Here is a 15,051-nt window from a genome sequence, read left to right as displayed (position 1 = left end):
AATAACAACTTAGCTTGAATTCATCTTCGCTTAGGGTGGATATGAAGATTTGGAATATCCACTACACCAAAACAGGCTTTTAGCGGCGTTTTTTTAGGCCTTTAGCGGCACTTTTTAGCGCTGCTAAAAGTATTTGAAAGCGCGGCAAAAAATGTCGCTGTTGTCAACGCCGCTAACGTTTACGGTGTTTATAGACATAAACGCCGCTAAATAATGTGTTCTTTAGTGACACTTTTCTCACAAACGCCGCTAATGGTCATGTTCTTTAGCGGCGCATTTCTCACAAACGCCGCTAAAGGTCATGTTCTTTAATGGCACCTCTTTCACAAACGCTGCTAAAGGTCATGTTCTTTAATGACGCTTTTCTCACAAACGCCGCTAAAGTTCATGTTCTTTAGCGGCGCTTCCCTCACAAACGCCGCTATTGTCTGATGACCTTTAGCGGCGCTTTTCTTAAAAATGCCACTAATTTTGAGTTTTTTGCAAAATTAAATTTTTCATATTTCGGCCATCCTGCAGCAACAAATCAGAAGCAACCCAATCTAAACAAGCCAAAAGTAATAAATCTATATAATATTTTAAATTAAACGAATAAAATAATATTAATATCAATAAATAAAATATAATTCATATTATTTTTACAAAAATGTTAAAAGTTAAAATGATAAAAATATTTATACAATACACTATGACGGCGGATGTTACGATTGCTGAAACATCTTCATCATATTCTGAAGCTGCTGTTGGAGTTCGTCGTACTTTCTGCTTTGCTCTGCTTCCCTCGCTGCCGCCTCTACTTTAAGTTGTAACTAGAGTTCTTCATATTTCTTTTGAACCTCAATTGTGGTCGCTTGCATCTGAGCTATCTTGTCTTTTAACCTCTGAACTTCAGCTTGAGACTGACTCGCCGAAGGCATGTATTGCCGCGAGCTGGATCCAAAATATTGGGTTGGGTTAATAAAAGATCCTTGAAATCTAACCCGACCATACCTTTCAGGACCCAAAACTTCAGCAATAATTTGGTTATCAATGTCTTCAAGATGAACAGAACTTTCACTGGAAGCAAGCGCTTCGTACTCCGCCTTTTTATCCTTTAGTTTTTCCTAATAAATAAATCACATAGTTAGGAATGCAATATATATTAAAAAAAACAAATGCAACATAACTTAACAGTAGTCGCATTACAAGCAATGAATTAAACCATTAGAAAATAAACACTAAAAATAACTAAAACAAGTCAAATCATATGAAGTAAACGTACCATAATTTCTGCAGCTTCAGGAGTCATAGGAGATCCATCTTTCTTCCTATGTGTAATTTCAAAAAGTTGAAGGCGTCCAACTTTTTGACCGGATGACAGTTCCTACAATATAGTAGTAAAAATATTATTTAATGGAAAGTTATACATATTTGACAGTATTAAAAAATGAAAAATACCTCCGCCTCAGCTACACATGCAAAACTTTTCGACCCGGTTGTGTGAGTGAATTTCTGTTTCTGCCTGCTGCTTTTTCCAACTCGTTCACGATCCTACGTTATGAAATTTTTAGTATGTAAATAGTAAATACTATACACAAATATAATTACAAGAGTTTGGAAGTGCGTCATACCTCGCCTTTCTTCGATTGCCAAAATCTAACCGCTTCTTCTCATTGGTACCTCAGCATACCCGGCGGGACATTTTGCAATTTCTCTTTGAGGGTTTTTTTTGTCTTATAATAATCTTTCTTTAAAGTACTTTTATGGTCTCTCCATCTTTTTCCCAATGCCTTCTTTACATAAGTATCCTAGACCTCTAAAGCAAACCTCGCCTACAAAAAATACAAGTTACGAAAGTAAATATAAATGAAACTTAAACCTAAGTATTACAGATGACATTAACGTTTTGTTACCTTAATATTATCGAGGGCTTGGTTTTTGTTACTATCGGGCATTTTATGCCATGACTCGTAGTTGATAGGCAACATATTCGCATTTCGTGCTAAAATGCCCAAGTATCCTGCTAAAAGTCGAGCTTCTGATCCAACAGGCTGACCAAAACTGTTTCGTCGAACTTTGACATGCTCGACTGGATCTAACTCGTATAAATCTCTAAGTAGCGTATGTCCTCGACCTCTACACGTCCCACCATTTTCAGCTAAAAAATGGTATATTATAATATAAGAATTTGAAAAGTAAATCAATTATAAGTCAACACGCATGTAAATTAAATGTAAAATTACTTTGAACTTCTGTAGGATCCTCAAGTGTATTCGGAACATTCGAAGATCCAATAGCTGTCCGTTGTTCACTATTTGTTTCTGCCGAGTTTGGAGCATTTTGAACAATGCTTACATCTCACATTTTTCTTCTAGGCATTTTATCTGCAGTACACATAAAATAGTTGAAAAGTTAGTAACTAATTACAACAATAACAACACATATAAAGTAGTTGAAATAAAACAGCATATATAAAATAGTTGAAAAGTTATGTATTATGTACGTTATTAATTATTGTATTTAATTTGTAAGTTATGGAATGATATATTTTACAATGATTAAGTTATGTAAATAATATGAGTTATTAAGTTATGCATATATATAAGTTATTAAGTTATGTAAGTTATTATGTGAGTTATGATATAACATGTATAACTTATTAAGTTATGTGAGTTATTAATTATTGTATTTAATTTGTAAGTTATGGAATGATATATTTTAAAATTATTAAGTTATGTAAATTATGTAAGTTGTTTAGTTATAACTATAAATGAGTTATGTAAGTTATGATATGATATATATTTATGTATTAGGTAAATTATGTAAGTTATGTATTATATAAGTTATGTAAGTTATGTATTATGTAAGCTATGTAAGTTATTTAAGTTATGTAAGTTGTGTATTATATTAGTTATGTACTATGTAAGTTATATGTATTATGTATTATGTATGTCATGTATAATATTAATTAAGTTGTGTATTATGTATGTTATGTATAATATTAATTAAGTTGTGTATTGTGTAAGTTATGTAAGAAATGTATTATGTAAGTTGTGTATAATGTTAGTTATCAAAGTTACGTACTATGTAAGTTATTTAAGTTATGTAAGTTGTGTATTATGTAAGTTATTATGTTATTATGTAAGTTATGCAAGTTTATATATAAGTTTATATATAAGTTATGTAAGTATATCACTTTTATGTATATTATTTATAATTATTTTTAAAATTATAAAATTTATTACTAATAAAATTGAAAGGTAGGTCTCTAGACATGGTTGATTTAGAGTTCGGTCTCTAGACATGGTTGATTTAGCAGCAAAAAACAATAGAAGGTACCATCTTAGCTGCAAAAACCAATTAAAATCCTTTATATCCTAAACAAAATAATAGTTTAAGTATTATTAAATAAAATAAAATACATATTAAAATGAAAGAAGTGTTATTATTTGTGTAAAAGAATAAAAAAATTTATAAATTCATAAACTATAAAAAGATAACATGCTGTTCATTGATAATAAATTAAGCTACACAAGCAAAAATGGCTAGAGGAACAAAACATGGTACATAAATAGAAATAGAAAACAGAAAATAGAGAAACAAAAAACTGCTACAGAAACAAAAAATTCTGTGTTCATATTCCTTTCTAAGCTGCAAGATTTGTTACCAAGTAAAAGAATTGAATTTCAAGAAAGAAAACCAAACAAATAAATAAAATTTGTGATTTAAGCAAAGTCCCCAGTACTTTCATCAAACAATAAATCTCTAAACCTATGGAAAGAAACATAAAGCAGACAGTCAGCAGCAAAATAAAATGATATTTACAAGACTGTCAACAAAATTCATCCAAGACAGTAAGCAAAATAAAGAAACATAAAGAGACAGTAAGCCCTAAAATTCCTCCAAGACTGTCGGGGATAATCTATGCTAAACTTCAACTCATTTCCAACCTATCGTCACCAACAGCAAGACATTTATTCCAAACAATTGAAAGCATTACCTATATAAAAGAAATGAAAGCATTACAGAATACGTCCCATAAACCGAGAAGACGACGATGGAGACAAATGAACACAAAATAAACCGAGAAATGAAAGCATTACCTTGACGACGATGAAGATAAATGAAAGGAGAGAAAACCCTATACACAAAGAAGACGATTTCACTTAATTTCAGGCTCATCAACAAATTACAAACAAAAAAAATTACAAAAACAAGAAAACCCAAAGTTTAAATACACGGGCAAAGAAAACAATCGAACTTTAAAAAATCGAACCTTCTTCATCTTCATTGTCTGGGTTATGTAAGTATGAAAGAAACCGAAACACTGAATCTTTTCCTTGTAAGGAAAAAACCAATTGAAGAATGGCAGGTAAGAAATCGACAAATTGCTCTCTCTGCCTCTGACTGGTTAGGGATTTCGATAGATAGGGGATTTGTGGATTTGGGGCTGGGGGCGGGAAATTTTAAGATATATTTACGGCGTTTTAGGCAAAAACACCGCTATTGCTTCTGATATTTGCGGCGTTTTAATAAAAATCGCTACCAAAATAAAGTGCTGAACAAGAAACAGTGCCGTTTTACTAAACTTTAATGCATATTTTCGGCGTTTCTAGCAAAAACGCCGGTATAAATTCATTTCATGAAGCGAAACGGTGCCGCATTGACAAACATTAATTCACTCTTGCGGCGTTTGCTTAAAAAATGCCACTATAAGATTTTATTCTAGTAGAGAAACGACGCCGTATTGGCAAACATTAATTCACTCTTGCGGCGTTTTCCTAAAAAACGCCACTATAAGATTTTATTCTAGTAGAGAAACGGCGCCGCTTTGGCAAATTTTAATAAATCCTTGCAGCGTTTTTATTAAAATCACCACAAAAATATTTCATTCCTCAAGATAAACGGCGCCGTTTCGACAAATTTTAAAACATAATAACGGCGTTTTTCGGAAAAACGCCACTAAAAAAATTAAATTCCTCAACTGCAACGACGGCGTATAAAAAAATTTGAATATATATTTGCGGCGTTTTCAGAAATAAACGCCGCTAATGTTACTTGTTCCGGTGTTTACAAAGGAAACGCCACTAATAAATCAAATTCTTGTAATGAAATGACACCGTTTTGGAAAATTCTAATACAAATTAGCGGCGCTTTTTCTATAAACACCGTCAAACCTCACATATTTTACAATTTTTTATATTCAAATTATTATATATTGCATATCAATTTTAAATTAATAAACTTTACAATTTATTATTATCTCTTTTACAATTATATAAAGAACTTATTTAATATATAAATTAAAAAGTACTAATTAATCTAAATCTTAAACCCTAACCTGACCCCAAATCCCTAACACCTAAACTTTATTTAATATATAAATTAACAAACACTAATTAATCTAAATCCTAAACCCTGAGCCTGACCTGGAATCCCTACCCTAACCCCTAAACTTTAGTTAATATATAAATTAAAAACACTAATTAATCTAAACCCTAAACCATAACCCGATCCTGAATCCCTAACCCTTAACCCCTATCCCTTAAACATTATTTAATATATAATTAAAACATACTAATTAATCTAAACCCTAAACTCTAACCTGACATCGAATCCCTAAACCATAAATCCCTAAACCTTAAATCCCTAACCTAACCCCTAACCCCTAAACCTTAAATCACATTAACCCTTAAACCAAAATCCCTAATCCATAATCCTTAATTCCGTAATCTATAAAACTTAAAATTGTAACTCCTAAACCAGTCTTAAATCCTAAATTAACCACATATATATACCCTAAACCATATTTATTAAACCCTAAACTATAATGATAATTAAATTAAATATTTTAAAATTAATACTATCTTATCTCTTACAATTATATTTGAAATTATTTAGTATATAAATTAAAAATCAATCAGTCATGTACCCAAAAATTTTAAAATTATGGCTTAATAATAGTATTTTAATTTTTCTATTTTAAACAAATATTTTTCTATGTTTTTATTTCAATTTAATCCATTTTAACAAATATTCATTTAAAATTAAATTGAATTTTAATTAATATAAATAAACAAATTAAATAGGAATTAATTCAATATTTTAAAATTAGTACTATCTCTTTTACGATTATATAAGAAATTATTTAATATATAAACTAAAAAATTAGTAATGTATCCAAAAACTTTAAATTTATTTTAAATAATAGTATTTTAAATTTTCCATTTTTAACAAATATTTTAGATTATTTTAAATCCCTCAGCATTAGCGGCGCATCCTCAAAAACGCCGCTAATGCACTGAGCATTAGCGGCGCTTTATTAAAAAACGCCACTAAATCCCCGAAAGCTAAGAAAACGGCGTCATTGGGCTTAGGTTTTTTGCGGCGCTTTTCCAAAAATGCCGCTAAAGCCCTGAGCATTAGCGGCGCGTACTTAAAAACGCCGCTAAATCCTCGAAAGCTCAGAAAACGGCGTCATTGGGCTTATGTTTTTTTGTGGCCCTTTATCAAAAACGCCACTAAAGCCCTGAGCACTAGCGGCGCTTACTTGAAAACGCCGCTAAATCCCCAAAAGCTAAGAAAACGGCGTCGTTGGACTTAGGTTTTTTTGTGTCGCTTTATAAAAAACGCCGCTAAAGCCCTGAGCATTAGCGGCGCTTTATTAAAAACGCTGCTAAATCCCCGAAAGCTCAGAAAACGGCGTCGTTGGGCTTAGGTTTTTTTTGTGGCATAAAAAACGTCGCTAAAGCCCTGAGCATTAGCGTCGCTTACTTAAAAACGCCGCTAAATCCCCGAAAGCTCAGAAAACGTCGTCGTTGGGCTTAGGTTTGTTTGTGGCGCTTTATCAAAAACGCTGCTAAAGCCCTGAGCATTAGTGGCGCTTTATTAAAAACGCCGCTAAATCCCCGAAAGCTCGAAAAACGGCGTCGTTGGGCTTAGGTATTTTGCGGCGCGTTTTCGAAAACGCCGCTAATGCTTATTTTCTGCAGCGTTTTCCGTGGAGCGCCGCTAGTGATCGATCTTTAGCGGCATTTTTTATCCAACCGCCGCTAAAAGTGCCGCTAAAAGCCTGTTTTGGTGTAGTGATCATTTGGCATTTGAACGTACCTAGCAATATTCAAATTTTTATCTAGAAATTTTGTTCTAATGCATTGACATCAAAAGTAGGACTTTGGAAGAGAAAATTTCTGCCAAATCGAATTTGTGAAATCTGCCAGCAATATGACAAAACTATTGAGCATTTACGTTTTGATTGTGACTGGGTAAGAGTAATTTAGTTTGAAACTGTGTATGGTTCGTGTATTTCTAGGGAATCAGTTACTACCTTTGATGACTGGTTGTTGTCTGTTATTAGAAATATTGAAAGATTGGAGGCTAAAAATGGTGACTTATTGTTTAGAATATGTTATTTAGCTTGGCATATCTGGAAGATGCAATGTGAAACAGTTATGCAGTGGAAGCAGATTGATATTTGAAATACTATTAGGAGGATACAAATTGCATCGAAGGAAATGATAGATTGTAAAAAAGGTGATGGTAATTTGAAAAGAGTATCGAAGGCCACTTCACTAGAAAGCTCATGGGAGAAACTTGAGGAACAATTCCTAAAAATCAATTGCGATGGGGTCTTTGACATTAAGTCATAGACAATTGGCCTTGGAGTTGTTGTCAAGGATTGTACAGGGGCTTTGGTGGATGGCACAGGCTTGAGTACAATTTCAAACTCCTCGAAAATGGCTGAAGATTTGGCACTAAACTTGGGTGCTGAATATGCCAATGATAAGAGCTTTTGGAAGATTATTCTTGAAATAGTTTCACGAATTGTATATTATGAGCTTGTGAAAAACAAATAACATCGCATATGGAAGTTGAAACGTGTTATTGTCACGATAGATAGGATGATCAAAGATCTCTCGCAAGTGAGGATCAACTTGATCAAGGGAACAACTAACGAGGTTATAGACTGGGTTGCTTCCCAGTATAAGGAGATGAGTTTAATAAAATGGGTTACTCGAATTCATTCGATGGCTTGTCTGCTCCTCCAAATTAGTTTGCATTTTCCTAGATTGGTTTGAGGTATTTGTCAAGTGCCTCTAGTTCTATTTTAGGATTACCTTCACATTAGCTTTGGGTTGTTTATAGATTGTTTGGTTATGATCTGAGTGTTTGGTTTTAATGGATCTAAGTGAAGTATTTTTTACCAAAAAAATAGAAGACATTATCTTTTTAATTGATAAAAATGAATTTTTTAAAAATATGTAGATCAAATGTAAATTTTGTGTTAATTTCTTAATGATTGTAAATTTATTTATATTATGTAAATGGGTATCTATTGAAAGTAGAAATCAACGATGGAAAATTAAGCTTTATATTCAAGGAATGAAAATTTCATTGATTGTGGAATTTCAAAATATCTCAAGTTGTTAAAGGATAGGTAATGAAAATTTTAATTTCATAATTTAATTTAATTTAGAAGTATGATTATTATAAAATTATTGTTATTTAATTAAAAAGAAACGAAATAGAAGAGAAAACTATTATTACAACAATTTGTTTCAAAACAAAATAAAGAGTTTTAAGTGTGTGTTTTGTGCAAATGGATGAGAATAAAAAAATTGAATGAATTCGTGGAAGGTTGATTACCTCAAATTCATAATATTGAAAATAAAGATATAATAAAAAAGGAAATGAAAAGAAAGATTGTAGAGAAAGGAAAATTAAGAAAAACAAAACATTGAAAATTTAAATTTTATTGTGATAAAGATTACCTTTCAAAATAAAAAAAGCATGAAGATATGTCACGAAGACGAGAATGATGATTTCACATTATGATTTTAAAAAAATGTGATATTTTAAAATATGATACGAGGCAAGGATAATAACTACTCATTTACTTTTTATTACAGTTTGTCTTTCTCACACGTTTCTATCTGTCTCTGTCACATGTTTTTCATCTGTCGTTGTGGCGTGCCCTTGATTTTCTTGGCTTTTGTTGATTATTTTGTTTATGTGTTTTCAAATTTGGTTGTTGTTCGTCTTAGGTAGGGTACATAGTGAAGTATATCTTTTAATTTTATTTTAAAGTAGTGAGTTACACGGGTTAGAGATACGATCTTGTGTAACACACAGCTTGGACACATGAGCGGCAGGCCGTGTGCATATTGGAGCTAATTTTTTCTAATTTTTTGGCGACACACACTGCAATAGAGGCTTACACGGTTTGAAGACATTGTCGTGTGAGTCGCACGACCTGAACACACAGGCGTGTTTTGGGCCGTGTGCATCTTGGGACTTAATTCTTTCAAGTTTCAATTGTTACACGGTCTAAGATGATCCACGCGGCCTGGTGACACGGCCATGTGTGACACACGACCTAGACACACGGGTGTGTCTTAGGCTGTGTTCATATTGGAGTGTATTTTTCAATTTTATTTCAAAACAGTGAGTTAAACAGGCTAGAGACACAGCCGTGTGAAACACACGGTCTGGCACACGGATGTGTGTGAGACTGTGTGCCCTGCACGGCCTTGCACACGGGCATGGGAGAAGCAAAGAATGATCACAAATGGCCTGGCACACGACCGTGTCCTAGGCCGTATGGCTACTAGGCATCAATTTTCCTCTCTTTTTAAAGCAACACACGGGCTGAGAGTGCACACAAAGGCGCGTGACATGGCTGTGTGGCCCAACACGACCCTTTTACACGACCATGCCCCCTTTTAAAAAACAAAAATAAATAAAAAGAAAAATTTTCAAACCCTAATTTTCTTTTGTCTTTTTCCTTCCTTCACCGTTTGCTACTTGTGCTGTTTTCTCCCCCTCCCTTCCCACCAACATCCTTGTCGTCGGTCTGACCACCAGCATCTCACGTCGCTTTTCTCTCCCCTTTCTCTTCTCTCCCTCGCACAAACAACCCTTTTTGGGCCCATCCTCATCACTGATCCAACCACTAGCTCCCTTGTCGACCACACCCTTCACACCGCCAACCACACACACACGCACAACTTTCCTTATCCCCCTTGTCACACCATCATGCGCAATCCTCCCCTTTCCCTTTTTTTTTCTTTCTGTTCAAAAGACTACCATATGCCCACGTTTACAACCCCCAGCCCGCCTTCACCCACTGTCGCTGTCAGTTTCACCGTCGTCGAACCCTCAACGCTAGACTCTGCCATGTGCGCCGTTGCCATACACTTACGCAAACCCACCACTATTAGGTATATCATGACAAACCCTTGTAACAAATCCAAAGTCGCCATCCCCGCTTAGAAAAAGTGGAAGACTCAAGACGCGGCCTCATCCTCAAGCACATCCTCCAATGCACATCATCCTTGTCTACGATTTTCACCCGGTCCTCATGAGGACCTATATCAACTTTTTAGGCATAGACCTTTGGGTTTAGGGTGTTGCATAGACTGGGAGGCATTACAGACAATACACTTAGTCGACAGAGTGCGCGCCCTGATCGAGACAGCTCTTTAGGACAGATTTTTCTCTATTGTCGAGCCCACTTCCTTGGAGCTTACACAAGAGTTTTGTTCGACATTTGTTCTGCTGCACGTGATGTCAAGACATAATGAGCTACACACTATTTCTTTCCAACTCGATGGTACGGCGCGTTATCTGAGCGTCTCAGATTTCGGAGCTGCCTTAGGATTCTATTCTAAGGAGTTCATGAATGTCGAGGGGTTCCTCACCTTATACCAACACATCCATAATTCACCGTCTTTATGTTGGATAGAACTTACTGCTGGTACGATGCCATATGACCCAATTCGATCGAAGGCAACTTCTCAACCTCTAGCATTTGCGTTATATTAATGCTATCCTGGCACACACGTTGACTAGTTGGAGAGAGAGCACCAGAGTCATTGGTACATTCGACGCTTATTTTCTTTAGAGCATAGCGATGTGACGCACCTTCAATCTTGGCTACTTCATTGCCCTATCGTTTCGCCATCAGTCTGACCATAATAGGAAGGGCCCTATCTGTTAGGCCCGTATGTGACTCGTCTTGCATGACATTTTGGCCTCCTTGATTCTCTGGAGCAGTTATCCTCATTTACACTGGTTGGACAAACGACCCCGTAAGGATTATCGATTATGAGTCATATGAGGATGATTGAGCGATAGCGTGGAGTGGGTCCTCCTCGATACAGATTGCGCATTTTGATCCTCAGGATGAGCATGCGGACTTCCCCAATAATGATCCTTTTCTCCATGAGGATCCACCTCGTTCTCCACCTCCGAGTCACCCTATCGTTGCTTCTACTCTTGCACTTGAGGATCTTTCTGAACGGTTTAAGTGCTTCAAGCAGTGATGCTTTGAGTGGTTCGATAGCATTGACGCGACTTTGCTGTAGATCTGTCAGCATCTCCATATTTCTCCTATTGATCCTGCGCCTCACGATCCCGACACATCTTATGATGACAGTCTCTGATCTATTTTTGTTTTATTTTTTATTTACTTTATTTACAATTGAACTTCTATTTTTCTTTCCAGTTGTTTTATTTTTATTTGTTAAACTTTTTTAGTTTATTCTTATTTTCAACTATGTTTTTATTTTTCTTATTTTGATGATTGTTTTTATTTGAATTTGTAACCTCTAAATCTTCTTATTTATTTTTGTTTCTCTTCTTATTAGTTGCTTGGAAACATGCACTACATTTAGATTTGCTCACAATTTTGATTTTCTCAATTTTGGATATTTCATCCATATTCAGGGCAGTTTCAGTTCTCTTCCTCCCTCTCTTTTGATATTGTGCTTATTCCGTGCTTATATCTATTTGCACATTGAGGGCAATGTATATCTTAAGTGTAGGGAGGTTGTTTATATTTGTGATAAAATCCCTGAATTATTTGTTGTGTTTAAGTAATTTTCTCATATCCTCCATTAGAGTAATTTTTTTTAAATTTGGAATTTTTATTGATGTTGTGTTGGATTTATTTGTGGATATTTGTGCATTGATTGATTCAATATTTAATACATGAAAGAGTCGAGCATGATAAGTTGTTTTTTAGAAATCATATTTCAGGTTGTCTCCCTGAACTGAAAAATTATCTTGAAATTTTGAATTTGCAAGTTTGACATCAAAAGCATAATTTTTTTGTGAGAATTTTGAGCTTATAGAGTATATATTTTCTTTCATGCTCATTTTATTATTGGTTATGAGTGTGTCAACTTGATTTGTTGTTCTAGAATTTGCTTAGATTATGCATGTTGAGACCACACCATTGATTTGATATACTAATATGATAGAGACACTTAAGTTTTAACCCACTTAACCTGTAGCAACCTTACCTATTAAACTAATCCTTAGTGAACCCCATTGATCCTAAGACATTCTTTTTTGATTAACCCGTTAATGTTAACCCATAATGCCTATGTTTATTGTAAAGTTTTCCCATTTTATTAACTCCATTTTTGTCGAGATTTAATTTGGTTAGTTGCCTAACTATGTTTCATTTTTCTTGAATTGCTGAATTTTATTCTTGTTCTCAAAATATATATATTTATCTGATTGAGCTTGAATCGTTAGTTGTATATTCTGTTGAAAAGCTCGTTTTTATTCTTGATTAGTCTTGTTGATGTTAGTTATGCTAATTCAGCAACTATTTTTTTTCTAGTTTGGCAACTTATTAACTCGATCTCGATTATAACCAACTTTTCTAGCCTTTTCCATACCCTTAACCTAGGCCCCATTACAACCTTTTAAAGACCTCTTGATTGGTGTGTCATCTCATTTTATAGTGGTGGAGATTTGATTTTTAAGTAAGTCTATGGTAATGACATTTATCGTTTGACTATTGAGTACTTAATATTTGAACCTTAAACATTTTAAGTGCTTTGAGTGAATCTTTAGTGAGGATGTCAATTTTTGCTGATTTTGAATTTAAGGTAATTATTTGGATGAGGGGAGATACCTAGATTTTTGCGCTTTAAAAATTTCTGCTTGAATTGTTTTAATCTTTAGTGTCCTTTTAGTTGAATTGCCAATGCATGATTGTTTGCGAATTATTTTGAGACATTATTGATGAAAATGACAAATTGAGGACAAGCAAACGCTTAAGTGTGGGGATATTTGATAAGTGCCAAAAGTAACATGTTTTAATCACATTCTTAATGCATTTTTGGATGATTAATTAGTGCAAAATGTTGAATTTTATGCTCCTAATCCTTTAAATTCATGTTTTTATACTTAGGAGAGCATTCGAGAGCAAAACGAGTGGAAATGGAGTAAAAATAAGATAATTGGAGTAGATTTCAGGAGTTATACGAACTGGGCCTTCCCACACGGGCTGGACACATGGCCATGTGAGCCACACGGGCTCACATGGCCATGTGCCAGATCGTTTGGATTTCATGATTCGCACTTTAGACTCGTGTAAAAATGCAATTTTTAGGTTTTTCAGGCATTTTAAGACCTATAAATATCAAATATAAGAAGAGAAAAGGGAGCCCTCAGAGAATATTGAAGAAACCAACTCGGAAAATGCCATTGAAATCAACTCTAAAGTAGATTTCTATTAAGATTGAAAATCTCCTTTTAATTTCTTTGAAGTTTTTTTTGAGTTTATTTTTTTCTTGTGATTATACTGACTTTGAGATGTTTTTATTCGCGATTATGAACCAATTTTCTAAATACCTAGGGGAGATGAACCCTATGATGAATTATGTCTTTTGATTTCTTTTTTACGCAATAAATACATGAATCTTGTTCTTAGTTATGCGTGTTTGATTCTTGATTTAATATTTCCGATTATTAATTCATGTTTGATGTGATTAATTCGGAGAAGGAATAGACCCTATTTAATAGTAGATTTAGCATAATTGAGTGGAGTTACATACAATCCTAAAAATAGGACGACATAAATCTACCGGATTAAAGTCAAATCTAATAGGAGAATCCATAGATCAAGTTAATGCAATAATAGGGGTTTTAATTAGAAATAAATTTCAATTAATCAACTTAAAATCAATTGCTCTTAGTCTTGAAGAGAGATATTAGCATAACTTAGGGATTTCTATGGATCAAGATATTAAGTGAATAAATTGTTTAATTCAGATTGATAATGACAGATGTAGTCTAGGTGGATTCTTTCTTGGGTATTGTTTTGCTTCTTGGTTATTATTCGATTATTTTCCTGGTTTGTTCTTTGCCGAGTTCTTAGTTAATTGATTTAGTTAATTTTAGTTTAATTCAATTATTTCAATTTCTTGGTTAGATAATAGAAAGACGATAACTACTAGTACTTTTAGTCCTTATGGGAACAATATCTTTGCTCACCGTAGCTATACTATTTATCGATAGGTGCACTTGCCTTTGTCGTATTTTTAGTTGGTTTCGTGGACATCAAGTTTTTGGTGCCGTTGCTGAGGACTGAAATATTAGGAAAACATTAATTCTATTGATTTAGCTATTTTTATTTTTATTTTTATTTATTTTTAATTTAATTTTTATATGTTAATATTTTCATTTGTTTGATTTTGATAGGTTCTTTTGGTTTATGACTATAGGAAACCCGTTGAAACCAATAATTTTTTATAGTGAGATTGAAAAAATTGCTCGCAAAAATCATAAAGAGGTTAGAGAAGTAAGGCAAAATCAACAGAATATAATAGACGATCACGAGGAAAAGAATATTATTTGGAGATGGGTGATAATCAAAATAATCAACTACCTTCTGCAGGTCCTACTCCTCGTATTATGTATGATTATGCTAAGCCTACTCAGATTGGAGCTGAATCGAGTATTGTTAGGCCGACTGTTAATGCAAAAAACTTTGAGATCAAACCAAACACAATTCAAATAGTGCAACAATATGTTTAGTTTGATAGTTTCCAAGATGAAGATCCGAATGCTCATTTGGATAACTTTCTGGAGATTTGTTACATTTTCAAGATCAATGGCATTCTTGATGATGTCGTACGCTTATGGTTGTTCCCATTTTCATTGAAGAGTAAAGCAAAATAGTGATTAAACTCTTTACCATGAGGTTCTATCATTAATTGGACACAGATGACTGGAAAATTTTTGTTAAAATATTTTTCACCGGCTAAAACAACT

At 33.8% G+C, this 15,051-nt stretch overlaps 1 long non-coding RNA gene across 1 annotated transcript; it reads right to left on the bottom strand.

Moving 5' to 3' along the window:
* Nucleotides 1-787: 787 nt before the first annotated feature.
* On the bottom strand, nt 788-2,081 carry LOC128033642 (uncharacterized). The gene is made up of 5 exons (XR_008189632.1): nt 1,893-2,081; nt 1,611-1,811; nt 1,438-1,530; nt 1,262-1,363; nt 788-1,103 (listed from the first exon to the last, which is right to left on the bottom strand). It is a non-coding gene; the product is annotated as an uncharacterized LOC128033642 (long non-coding RNA).
* Between the last annotated feature and the right edge of the window lie 12,970 nt (nt 2,082-15,051).

The sequence above is a fragment of the Gossypium raimondii genome, chromosome 10 (assembly GCF_025698545.1).
Source record: "Gossypium raimondii isolate GPD5lz chromosome 10, ASM2569854v1, whole genome shotgun sequence".
In the NCBI taxonomy this organism is placed as follows: domain Eukaryota; kingdom Viridiplantae; phylum Streptophyta; class Magnoliopsida; order Malvales; family Malvaceae; genus Gossypium; species Gossypium raimondii.
This window is presented reverse-complemented; position numbering and strand designations above follow the sequence as displayed.